We start from the raw sequence: 11710 nt of genomic DNA, 5'->3' as shown, positions 1-11710 counted from the left end.
TTACTTTACTTTCTGGATTATTGGTTTAACTTTGGCCTACTGTACCATTTTACTCAACTTGAAGCTGTCGGTGAGCCACAGCTGGTAGAGCGGGCGTCCCATGTGCAGCAGCCCCTTGTTTGAGTCCTGGTCTGGGACTGTCCCAGCTTTTGATACCATCAATACTATACTGAGCACCATTGGGCTTTGTTGTGGGTTCGTTAAACATAGCGTGGAGAAACCATGAATATGATCCCTGATGCACAATATTCACAATTTCGAATGTGTGAAATATGATTCACAAGGGAAATGTTTTCACCCCTAGTTCATACTGTGTCAGATAACCTGACCGATCGTCTGACTGCTCGTGTTCTTTGGTCCATCCGACTTCATTAAAGTAATGACTTGTTTTCAGATTTCACCAACTAACTTGAAGAGTACAATGTTAACATAACTGGAGATAACTGTCAAAATACAAAACACAACAACCAAGTGGTAATCAACCATGTTTCTTCATTAGGTTAGTTATTGCATGTTAAAGGAGTGAAGAAAATGGGCCAGTGATGAATTATTCCTTCAGTCTCTCCTTGCTGCCATTCTCTCTCCATTTCCTTCCTCCTTTTCTGCTCTGTTTGTCCTCCACTCTTCTTCTCATCTACCCTCCCTCCATCCCCCATCACTCTCTCTCCATCCTCATCTGATGCAAGCCTTCTCTCTCTTTGGCAATAATGCTGTTAGAGTTGAACTTCCTTCTTCTTAATGAAGCTGTATTGTGCAGGATGTCAGTGCAGTAAACAAACTTGACTGTAACAATTGTGGATTGGTTGATTGTTTGTGACAGGTGGGCGGTGTCCTCTGTGATGACCCGTCAGAACCAGATCCCCACTGAGGACGGCAGCCGGGTCACTCTGGCCCTCATCCCCCTCTGGGACATGTGTAACCACACAAATGGACTGGTAAAGCCTTTATCTCACTCTCACACACTTGCGTACATTACAAACTGACTTGACATAATTACACACAAGGCTTAAAAAGTTTAGTTCAGAATGCTACACCATATGTGTTCAGTATTTTGTTTTTTTGCACTTCTCTTACAAATCAAAAGAATTAAGAAATTAAGTGGGGAAACATGAAGATATGTTTACGTTTTTACGTTGAATTAGTAAAAGTTGTTGTTGTTCCGCAGATCACCACTGGCTACAACCTGGAGGACGATCGCTGCGAATGTGTGGCACTGCAGGACTACAAGGAGAACGAACAGGTGAAGAGACAGTGACTCGCTACCCTAACCCACTGCAACTTATTCCTTGGACTTTGTCATGTGTCTTGCTTCTCCCTAACACTAACCAGTATCACACCTGTTGTTCTTAGACTCAGTCAGTTCAAGGTTGGTTTCAACAGTCAGAGAATTATGGAAATCCAGGTGAATAGAAAACACACAATGAAAGACGGATGCCAAAATCGATTTTAAAATGTTTGTATTTTTTGATTACCTGCATTCTTTGGAGCGGTGGTTTATGCTATTAGCATTGAACCAATTTCTCAGTGGAACCAGGGCCACAAGCAACAATTCAAGTCATGACTCAAAGTCCTTGCCCCCTAAAAGAGAGGCTAAAATTATTTGTATTTTTCATACAAGTCAATGTAAATGCTCAGTATTTAATTTCAGCTGGGCTCTCTCAATCAAAATCACAAGATTAGACAAAGCGTGTTGACTTTTGTAATATCGTGGGATCATCACGGGAGTTGTTGCATTCATTGTTAAACAATTACAGTTGCTGGTTTGAATGTACAATATAAACTCTACCAGGGTTGCTAAAACTCCAAACAGGAGGACATGACCTCAGTGTACAGGTGAAGACTGACTACAGAGGACATACTACAGCCCTGCACTCTCCTCCATCCAAACACAAAGAGAGATTTGTGTTGTGATAAGAACTCTTATGTAGTGCCGCTGACTCAAATGACATCACTTGAGTACATTTATCAGTGAGGCCTGAAGACTACAAGTTTTAAATTTGCAAGGAAAATGCCTGCTCCTCATATTCACAGGCTCGCTTAGTGCATGCCATCAAGACAGGTGATAATGGCGGTGTTGATGCTGATGATTTATTCTTCTTGCAGATCTACATCTTCTACGGCACAAGATCCAATGCAGAGTTTGTCATCCACAATGGGTTCTTCTTTCAAGACAACGCTCACGACCGAGTGAAGATCAAGCTGGGCGTCAGTAAGAGCGAACGCCTCTATGCCATGAAGGCCGAAGTGCTGGCACGAGCCGGTATCCCAGCGTATGTCTGACTCTTTTTACTGTTGACAGGCTTTTTGTTTTCCAGTCACTGGACAAAAAATCCTCCTCTTCCCTTTCTAGCTCTCTACAAACACAGTTGGGGCTTTTCCACTGCCACTTTGGCAGGGATGATTCTAGGATCATACCTTTAGGGACACCTAGCTCCCACATGTAAAACTCTGTGGTGGATGAAATGCTGCCATCCAAGAGGCTTCTTCCATTCTGCTACGTGTACCAGTTATGGTCTCCCTTTGGCGTCAGTGAAACACATAATATAAATGTTGCAGCAGTTTCTTTGTTTTCTTCCAGCCCCCCAAGTATCAAGTTACCGTCCTCCCCAGCACTTTGATCATCAAGAAGCTTAATCGTTTTATCATTTGCCCCTTAATTTTATGCAACATTCTCTCCTCTGCATTTTTAATCAGACACCTTTTAATCTCTTATTGATGACAGTCTAAATCTCAACAGTGGAAATTAAATGAAACAATCCCTGTTGTTGCCATTGTGCTCTATTAAACTGACAGATGTGCTCGTAGATCATTTTCAAAGGATACAGCATCAGATTTAGTGTTGGGCCTCATTGAGATGTTGAGTGTTACCATCAGAGTCTTTGTACAATGTAGAAATCACTCATTTTGCTTCTCCCTTATTCCATTATCAGTCTGATATCACTTTGCCACTAATATTAGCAGGTCTGCACAGGGGTATACTCACTAAGAATCACCTTATGACCACATTCCCAATTGCTGCAGCAAGGCAGCCCATCTATGATTTTTATCCGAAGCGTGGTGTTTGTATGTCACTGATGTCTCATTCACGTCATGAATGCACCAGAAACCACTGTAACAGAGGAGAAAACACCAACAGACCCATTGTGAAAGAAGCATCTGTAAAACGGTGGATACACTCTTTTAAGCGTCACAACAACGGCAGCTCGGCACGACTCGTTTAACTGTGATTATTTGAGCCATTCGGTCTAATGACGTTTGGAAAGTCTAGAAAAGCTCCACAATTATCTTATCCCCATTCAGGTTAGCCAGGTGCTAAACCAGATGTTAGCCGGCTCAGTTCCAGGTATTTTCATACCCGGGAAGTCAAGTCAATAGGAATGAACGGGGCTCTTGAATAGACCGCATCCCAAATTCCTTATTCATGCTCCACCACCGGGTGTTGATAAAGCACCATCACTTCCTGCAGTGGAGTTTAGCCACCTGGGTCTTCTGTTTAGATCAAAGCCAAGCCAATGTGATAAGGATCTTTAGTCTACTGTAGAGTCAGTTGAAGCGGGTGTAAATGCAGAGTGTAGACATTCATATTGCACACAAAAGCCTGATCTTGGCGGGTTTAATTGGGATTTTTGACCGGTGTAAAAGCACATGTGACTTTTCATTTACATTTTTGTTGTAAGTTTTTTCCCTCTAATTCTACAAAACCCTGGAACACACTGCATTAGAGTTCAGCATTTCCAACAAAGAGTTAACTTCCCTGAGCTGGATGCTCTGGAGCAGTGGACAGAGGAATAATTTAATAGAAGGAGCGGGGAGGTGGCTGTAATGTGTTTGTGTGGTGTAATATTGTCGACCCTGTGCTACGGATCGCCACATCGATCATTTTGCTGAAATAGGGGGGAAATACTGTCCTCTTCCAAATTACCTCAGTGTGTAATGTTATGATGCTGAATGGTTTCTGCTGAGTCCTGGATTACACTTGTTTCATATATTTTCTGTCAGGCTGCTAACCTGAGAAATACTCCAAACTGCAACATTAATATTATGTTTAGAGAAACCCAACAAATACAAGAATTTCCTGTGATAGAATGACGTGATTTGCAGACAGAGGTGGAGTCGACAATTTATACTTCTTTTACTTTTTTGGGTGTAGAACTTTCTGATTTTTAATTTTGTCTTTGCCTGCTGAGTTTTAAAGCCAAATCAGTCAGATTATTATTCTTACTTTACCTAAGGAAACCTGTAACACTTTAATCTTATCTTTTATTTAATCTTTGATCAGTTCGTTCTTTATATTGTCGACTGTTGAAAGACTTTGAATAATGTTAATCCATTGATGAACGCCACAGAGTCCGGTTCTGCTCGAGGTTTCTGCCTGTTATAAAGCAGCTTCTCACCACTGCTGCCAAGTGTTTGCCTTTGAGGGAAACGTTTGGTCTCTGTTGACGACATCTATTATTGTTGTGTGGGTCCCATTGTGCCTCCCTTCTTAATACTAACACATTGGTCTGTGTGTTGTCTTTTCAGGTCCTGTATCTTTGCCCTCCACTGTAATGAACCCCCCATATCAGCCCAGCTTCTCGCCTTCCTCAGAGTCTTCTGCATGACAGAGGGTAAGACGCTGACACATACACCAACATACACACACACTTACACACTGTGAAATACCAGCAGCAAGACATTCCCTGTAGACCCTCAAAGCCAAAACACTGAGACCATCGTCGCTACCGTTTGCTTCACATATCAGTGGAGGAGAGAAGGTGGCGAGGAGTAGGAGGTAGAATTAGAGAGGAAGAGTAAGGCCTGTCCATTCGCGAGCTCCTTAATTGAGGCAGTGCACCAGATGTGTGGAAGGAGCAATCCACCGGGGAGGTTTGCAATATTCATCGGCATGTATGCAGAAATGGCATCCGTGTCATAAATCCCCAGGCACACAAGGCCACTTACGCCTCCGTCAGAGGACTTGTCCTCAGGACCCAGAGTGATATTTTATTCAGATTTTTTGCTGCATGTTAATTTTTAAAACAGCCCTAACACCATTAGATGTGTGTGTGTGTATGTGTGTCTGTGTGTGTAGGACATGATAGAATAGTGTGCACACACACACCCTGGGCGCTGCAGTGTAACCAAGCCATGTTTAGGTCCTCGGATCAAAGGCAGCAGGACAAAGGATTCAGAAGAGAGGGAAAGGCTATCCGTCTTTATTTTATTGTTTTAAACATTATGAAATTTAAATGTTGGTCTTGACCCAAATTATCTTCAGGCAGTGTTGGAAGGTCATGTCTGGCTGGTTTAGCAAAAGGTTTTACACAAAAGAAACTTTGATTGCATATTAATACACCCAGACTTTGATGTTTTGCAGCGGTGTTAATGGAGAGGATTCTTAATGTCATCTTTGTCAGCCTGAAACTATGACAGTTAAGGCCTTAGCATTTATCACATCTGAATCCTGTATCCAATCTGCTAGTTTCAAATCCATTAACAAATCTGTAGAGATTTAGCTTTTAACAATTTCTTCTGTCAGTGAGGTTATGTTTTCACTCGTGTCCATTCTTTTGGTTAGTTGGTTATCTTATACATCTACTACATAGAGCATCTCAAATGTCTTTAATACAACAAAACCCTGATGGCTTTCTCTATTTTCTCAAGTCGCTAAGTACGCTAAGCTAAGCCGACATGTCTCAGACCTGTCTGTCAGGATCAGATGAGATGTTGAGATCATATTCATGAGAGACTGTGTGAGAAATCTTCAGGGGTCTACTTGGTTCCTAGAAACCAAGATGGGGGTCAAACATCTCATGTTTCTATGTTTTACGTACAGCCCTCATGACTTTGTCCATCATAATGATTACTGGAGTAACATATGGGTGACATTGCTCTTGCTATTGTTATCATCGTGACTCAAAGCTTTGAAATTGACCAGATAGAAGTTGTGTTGAGTAATTGTATGTAATTCAGTCTTGGGATTTTGTCTGTCTGTTTTGATTGTGTCGTTAATGGGAAGAAGAAACGAGCTGCCTTCCTGTAAGTGGACATGTCTTACTAACCCCTTGCCCTTCATGTTCAACTTCCACTTCACTACTATTTACTAATGGTCCTCTTGCAGCCGTTTAATGGTTTCTGTAAAAGAGATGCTAACACTTAGTTTGATTTCAGAGGAGCTGAAGGACTACCTGCTTGGAGACCGTGCCATCAAAAAGATCTTCACTCTGGGCAACAGTGAGTTCCCCGTCAGCTGGGAGAACGAGATCAAGCTGTGGACATTCCTCGAGACCCGAGCTGCTCTGCTTCTCAAGACTACAGGACCACATCAGAGGTTAGTCGTCTTGAATTGAAGTCATGTTGAAAGTTTGCTTCTGATTGCAGAGGGTGTCACGGGTTCACTAAGGTTCAAACAAAGAAGCTTGTAGGAAGGGTCGTCAAAACAAAGTCCTCAGCCAAATGTGTTTGAATCTCATATGGTGCCAATTAAAGGCATAACTGCTGAACCTGGAAAACTACTAAAATAAGAATTCCAAAGTCAGAAATATGGAGTATGAGCTTTGCACTTGGGAATTTATTTTCTATTACCTCTTAAGCCCTTTTTTTCATCTTCTCCTCCTTCTTTCTCCCTTCTTTCTGTACCTCTAAACTCTTGGCCTGGTCTCTTGTAGGAGGACCAGTCCCTGCTGGAGAAACCTGATCTGTCTCTCCATTCTCGCGTGGTGATACAGCTCCGCCAGGCTGAGAAGCAGATCCTGGAGAAGGCATCGGCCAGTGGACGGGCCAAACGCCTGCACTTCGAGAAGAAATTAGAAGAGGGCGCTCCATTGCCTCGCTACGAGGAAAGCGATATCGCTTTGCTGGAGAATACAGGGGCAGATGCAAAGCTTCCCTATTATCCTGCGCAAGCTGGAGGAGGTGGAGGAAGGCCAGGAGATCCAGGTGGAGGAACACAGTCACCTTCTGAATGGGGAGAAGGTTCTTTATGAGATGGATATGGAGGCTAACAGACAGCCAGTGCAGGAGAAGGTCAGGAAAGATGTTAATTCAGCTTTGGACTCATTTGGAAGTTCAACCGAGAAGGGCCAAAGGGAAACGGCCGATCTAAGTGCCATTCGGACTGAGGACAATCCCAAAGAGAACAGTGAATAAGTGTCACCCACCTACTGCCACAGCCCATGCTATTTATTTTATTTCTTTTGGTGTGTGTGTGTCTCTTAAACAACTCGGAAGTATAGAAGCTGAAAAATGTAATTCAAAGTTGCAGAACTTTTCCTTTTGTGTATGTTCATCCAGTGGGCTTTTCTGAGTTGTTCACAGCTGAACTTGTTTAGAATGCTGCCAGTGTGCCCCTCAGCCTTCTGTGCACAACTTTTTGATTAAAATCAGCTTCTGTTTTAAGTTTGGAACAAAGATTTACATCGAAACATTTTAGAGGCATGCAGCACAGGAAAGACGGCGAGCTGGAACCATAAACTGGGTCCAGTTAACATCGTTAGGTGGAGAGAAAAGAATAAAATGGAGTTGGGTGAATGTTATTTCCGCAAAGCCAAAATTTCTCTGATCTTGTGAATTGGATGGTTTATTACTGCAGTTTGTCTCCATATATGTCCACTATGTTTTGAGTTGACAATCGTATCCTCTAGTGCATTTTGTATTGTGCTGCTGAGTTCAGACCATCACTGCCCTCGATTCCCTTTTTCCTAGTTTAAGATCATTTCAAGCAACATAACTGAAGAAAACCGAAAATGTTCTCATTAACTGATGAAAACAGTAGTTTTAAGCTGATGGTACCTGTTGGGGATCAGTACAGATCAAGGTGGAAGATGTTTTCTGTTTCCTCAATGAATCAGAGTTTTACCCTCAGATAGTTCATTTTTTCCTCATTAGATAGTTGTAGTCCTCCATTAACAAAAGAATTTTGATTTATTTGTGTTTTTAAAAAGGTATTTTTATGAATGTACTCAGTTTACATGCAGTGATTATCTGCTGATGTCACCAAAAGGGAGTGATGAGTGACCGAGTGATCACTGTTATTGCCCGTGAGAAAGCCATAAACGACACTGAGGGACTCGGTGAGACACAAGATGATGACATCTCATGTAAGATCACGGTTGGAAGCTTTTGTTCAGCTGCCTTTTTTAAAATGAGGCAATTTCAACACGACAATTTTTTTTGTACGGAAAACACGGGAGCAGTTTGTTCACTGTGGGGCCCCCGATAACTGTCTGTGCACTGATACAAAGAGCCTATACCACCGAAGCCCTGACGGTCAACGCAGTGTGGATGAAAAATGTGCACTTTGGTTGTAATTCCTATCAATGACAACATTTTACCCCATTGTATAAAATATGGCAATGTGTACTTCCAGTCTAACGTTTTCTCTCACCTCATTATTCACCCTTTGTGTTTAGCGGTGGTGAGATAATGAGGTTTCGTCTCCACCACACTGATGTAGGGACACAGTTTTGTTAACGATGCGATTGTATGCGGCTCGCTTTTACATGAACAGCACTTGAAAGATATAGTTTGACAAAAATAATCTAAAGTCTAGATCCTACTAATGTTTCTGAGCTTACCTCCTCACGTCACTGTCCATCAGAACATATAGTTGCTCAGCTGATTCATACGAGTCCTATAGTCCAGAATGATGTGTGCCAAATCTGAGGTGAAACGTGGTACAGGTGAACAGTTTGGGTCACTGAGCTTCCTCCCGATATGACGACATCCTGAAAAACGTCTCATGGCGCCCATTTTACATTTAGCCATCAACAAACGAAGTATTTTGAGTCTTCCCACCTGAACCAAACATGATGAGAGCATATGCATCATCACACACTGTAGTAAGTATCTCGCAGTATCTGAGAAGCTGTTCGGGGCCCCAAACTGTTCAACTGTACCAAGTTTGATGCCTGAATGAACAGTGAACGTGGTGACCATCTCCACACATACACAACCACTGTACCATGTGATTGACAGTGTGGGGTAAGTTACTCAGGAACTGTAATAAGTTACTCTACTTATTACTCCATTACATAGTAATGATGATACCTATTACTTGTTATCAAAAGTACTTAGTAATGGAAACTGTTATATAACTATAATACTTTTACAAAGGTAACGTCTATTACTTACCTGGCAACAAATCTTTTTTGGATCTTGTCCATGACCCTGTCCCGCTCTGAACCCAGGTTCTGTAGTTTAACTTGCCCTGACCTGTCATGTGTACACGTCATCGTAAGAACAAAAAAAAAAAAAAAAAAAATCTGGGAACGCTGTGTTACTTACAATAATAACTGTAATAATATTACTGATTTTAAAATTTTAATCCCTTACACTACATGGGGAAAATAATATTACGGTAATATATTACTGAGTAATGCGTTACTGCCAGTTTAGGTATTTAGTTAATTAGTTCACTAGTTTAGTCAGCTAATTGTTCTGACAAACTGGTGTTCCCAAAATGAAGAATGGACTTTTAACACTCTCAACTGACGACTCTGCTCACGTTGCTCTGACAGTCTGATGGTTTTGAGATTAGAGTCCGGTGTCTCGTGTACCCTTTAAAACACAGAGTGAACCGTGGGTAAGTGCTGTCCATGAAGAGAATCACTTTCAGCGGAAGGACTCATTGTCATTGTATTGTTTGAAGAAGGTGGTGCAATGAATAAAGACACATTTGAAATCTCTTTAAACCAAGACTACTGTCGTAACATTTAAATCATCAAAGCCTCAATCCATTCACAAATACCAATGTAAGATCTACCTGCTAGCCTCTAAGCAATGCACTGCTGTAGACGTCAGCAGCCAATCATATTTTAGCCAACTAAGAGAAGGCCCACCTATATAATGTCTACATGAGTTTAAGTGTATGCTATGTTTTTACTTTTTTAGTCCTCCATATGTGGACATGATAGTCTCTTGCTTTCCCCCTTTGATGGCACATGACGTCCAACATTTAACTGAAGTCTAGCAGTGATGTTGCTGCTGTTGGCACTGCTCCTCTTATCAGTGCAGCTAGCTGGGCAGAAGCACAGGCCGCTAATGTTGACATATAAATCTCTGCTGACATCACTGGCCAGTAACAAAGCAGTGTTGTTCTATCTGATGACCTGATTGATGACGTGGTTGCAGATGAATTGAAACTTACTTTTTTCATCTCCATCAGATAAACTGCAGATTGCGTTGTGATAATACCAGGAGAGCTCCATTACTGCTGCCTGCTGCCTGCTAAGAGTGACGGGAGCATAGTCGGATTGAAGAGAGAGTTAGACAGTAGCTCCTTTTACTGATGAAGGTGCCTTATGTGGATGATCTTAACATTATTCAGATTGTACATATTAGAAATGAACCACGACAATGGCCTGAAAGATAATGGAGACACAGAGAAAATACACGACAGGAATATCACATTGGTAAGTAATGTTAGCGATCATTATAATCATGATCATAATATTCTTGATCCACTTCTGTTGAACTTCTTGGACTTCCTCTAGCCCAGGGACTCTACAGGACTCTTTTACATACATGTTACATAGAAAGTAAAGGTTAACGTAGGACATCTCTCATTCAAATGCACAGATATTGTTGGGAGACACCACTGCAGTAATGGCAGCGTGTCCACTCCACTGCTTCCCTGGATGTGTGTCAAGCATGACCTGTTGGTGCTTGTGCAACAAAAACGGTTGGAATTCCTCGACAAATCTGATACTTGCTCTCAGAAGACCCACAGGGTTACTGAGATCTGAACCAGAACACTGCAGCTGCTCATAAACAGATACAGATACCTGCCCGGACTGTCAGTGAATCTTGGCTCTCCTGTCGGTGTAAAAAGAGCGTAGCGTCGATAAGGAATCGTCCTGAAGCTGTCGGACATTAAACTTCATCTCATCTCTCATCTCTTATGCGTACTGTTGTTCTTCTGCCTTTGGATCGAGCCCTTCTCCAGAGACAGGAGGCCGTTCCTCTCTCTTCTCCTGTTATTGGGAGAAAAACCTTTATTTCATGTATTTTCCTCTTCTTTGCCCCGTGGCCCTTTTAAGAATTTATGAAACATTATCTTGAATCATTTAATTCGGGGGCAATTAAATTTTGAATTGCCCCACTTATAATTCATGGGTAAAACCCCTTTAATCCTTGAATATATTATTATAATGGCCATCAGGGTGGGCAGTGGGGAGCGAGGCATGTCCGGTATTGTTAGCGCTTGCTGTGTCAGCAGGCCTGGGACCTGCACTCCAAGTAGTCCAAGTAATCCTGTCCCATGAATTATCAACTGCATTCCATATTAATATACAATAGCAGCAGCCCCAGCCAGAGCAGCACTGTAATGCAAGTGTTCACTGGTGTCACCCCCCCCCCACCGGGGTGACACCGAGGGATCAGGTTTACAGGTTCATCTGTTTAAACCGTCTGAATCATTTTAAGACTGAATGTATTACGTTCAGCCAAGAATCCATTCAAGTCCAAAGACTCTTCTAAATGCAATCATCTTTAGAATCCCCAAATCAACACTTGTCTCTTATAGTGCATTCAGACCAATTAGTCTGTTTAACAAAGAGATTCTTCTGTGATCTGACATGACAATTGGATCAAAAGTTGATTGAAATAACATAATGCCGCTGTGTAAAAAGTCTGAACGCATGCTGCAACTTTTCACATACACTGAGCTCCCTGAATGGAGTTCAGAGCGATCAGAGCTATGCTGTGCTGAGACACATTTCCATGACTT

General features: G+C 42.0%; 1 pseudogene; it reads left to right on the top strand.

Moving 5' to 3' along the window:
- Positions 1 to 779: 779 nt before the first annotated feature.
- Positions 780 to 9674, top strand: LOC115566125 (actin-histidine N-methyltransferase-like; annotated as a pseudogene).
- The last annotated feature ends 2036 nt before the right edge of the window (positions 9675 to 11710 follow it).

The sequence above is a fragment of the Sparus aurata genome, chromosome 16 (assembly GCF_900880675.1).
Source record: "Sparus aurata chromosome 16, fSpaAur1.1, whole genome shotgun sequence".
NCBI lineage: Eukaryota > Metazoa > Chordata > Actinopteri > Spariformes > Sparidae > Sparus > Sparus aurata.
This window is presented reverse-complemented; position numbering and strand designations above follow the sequence as displayed.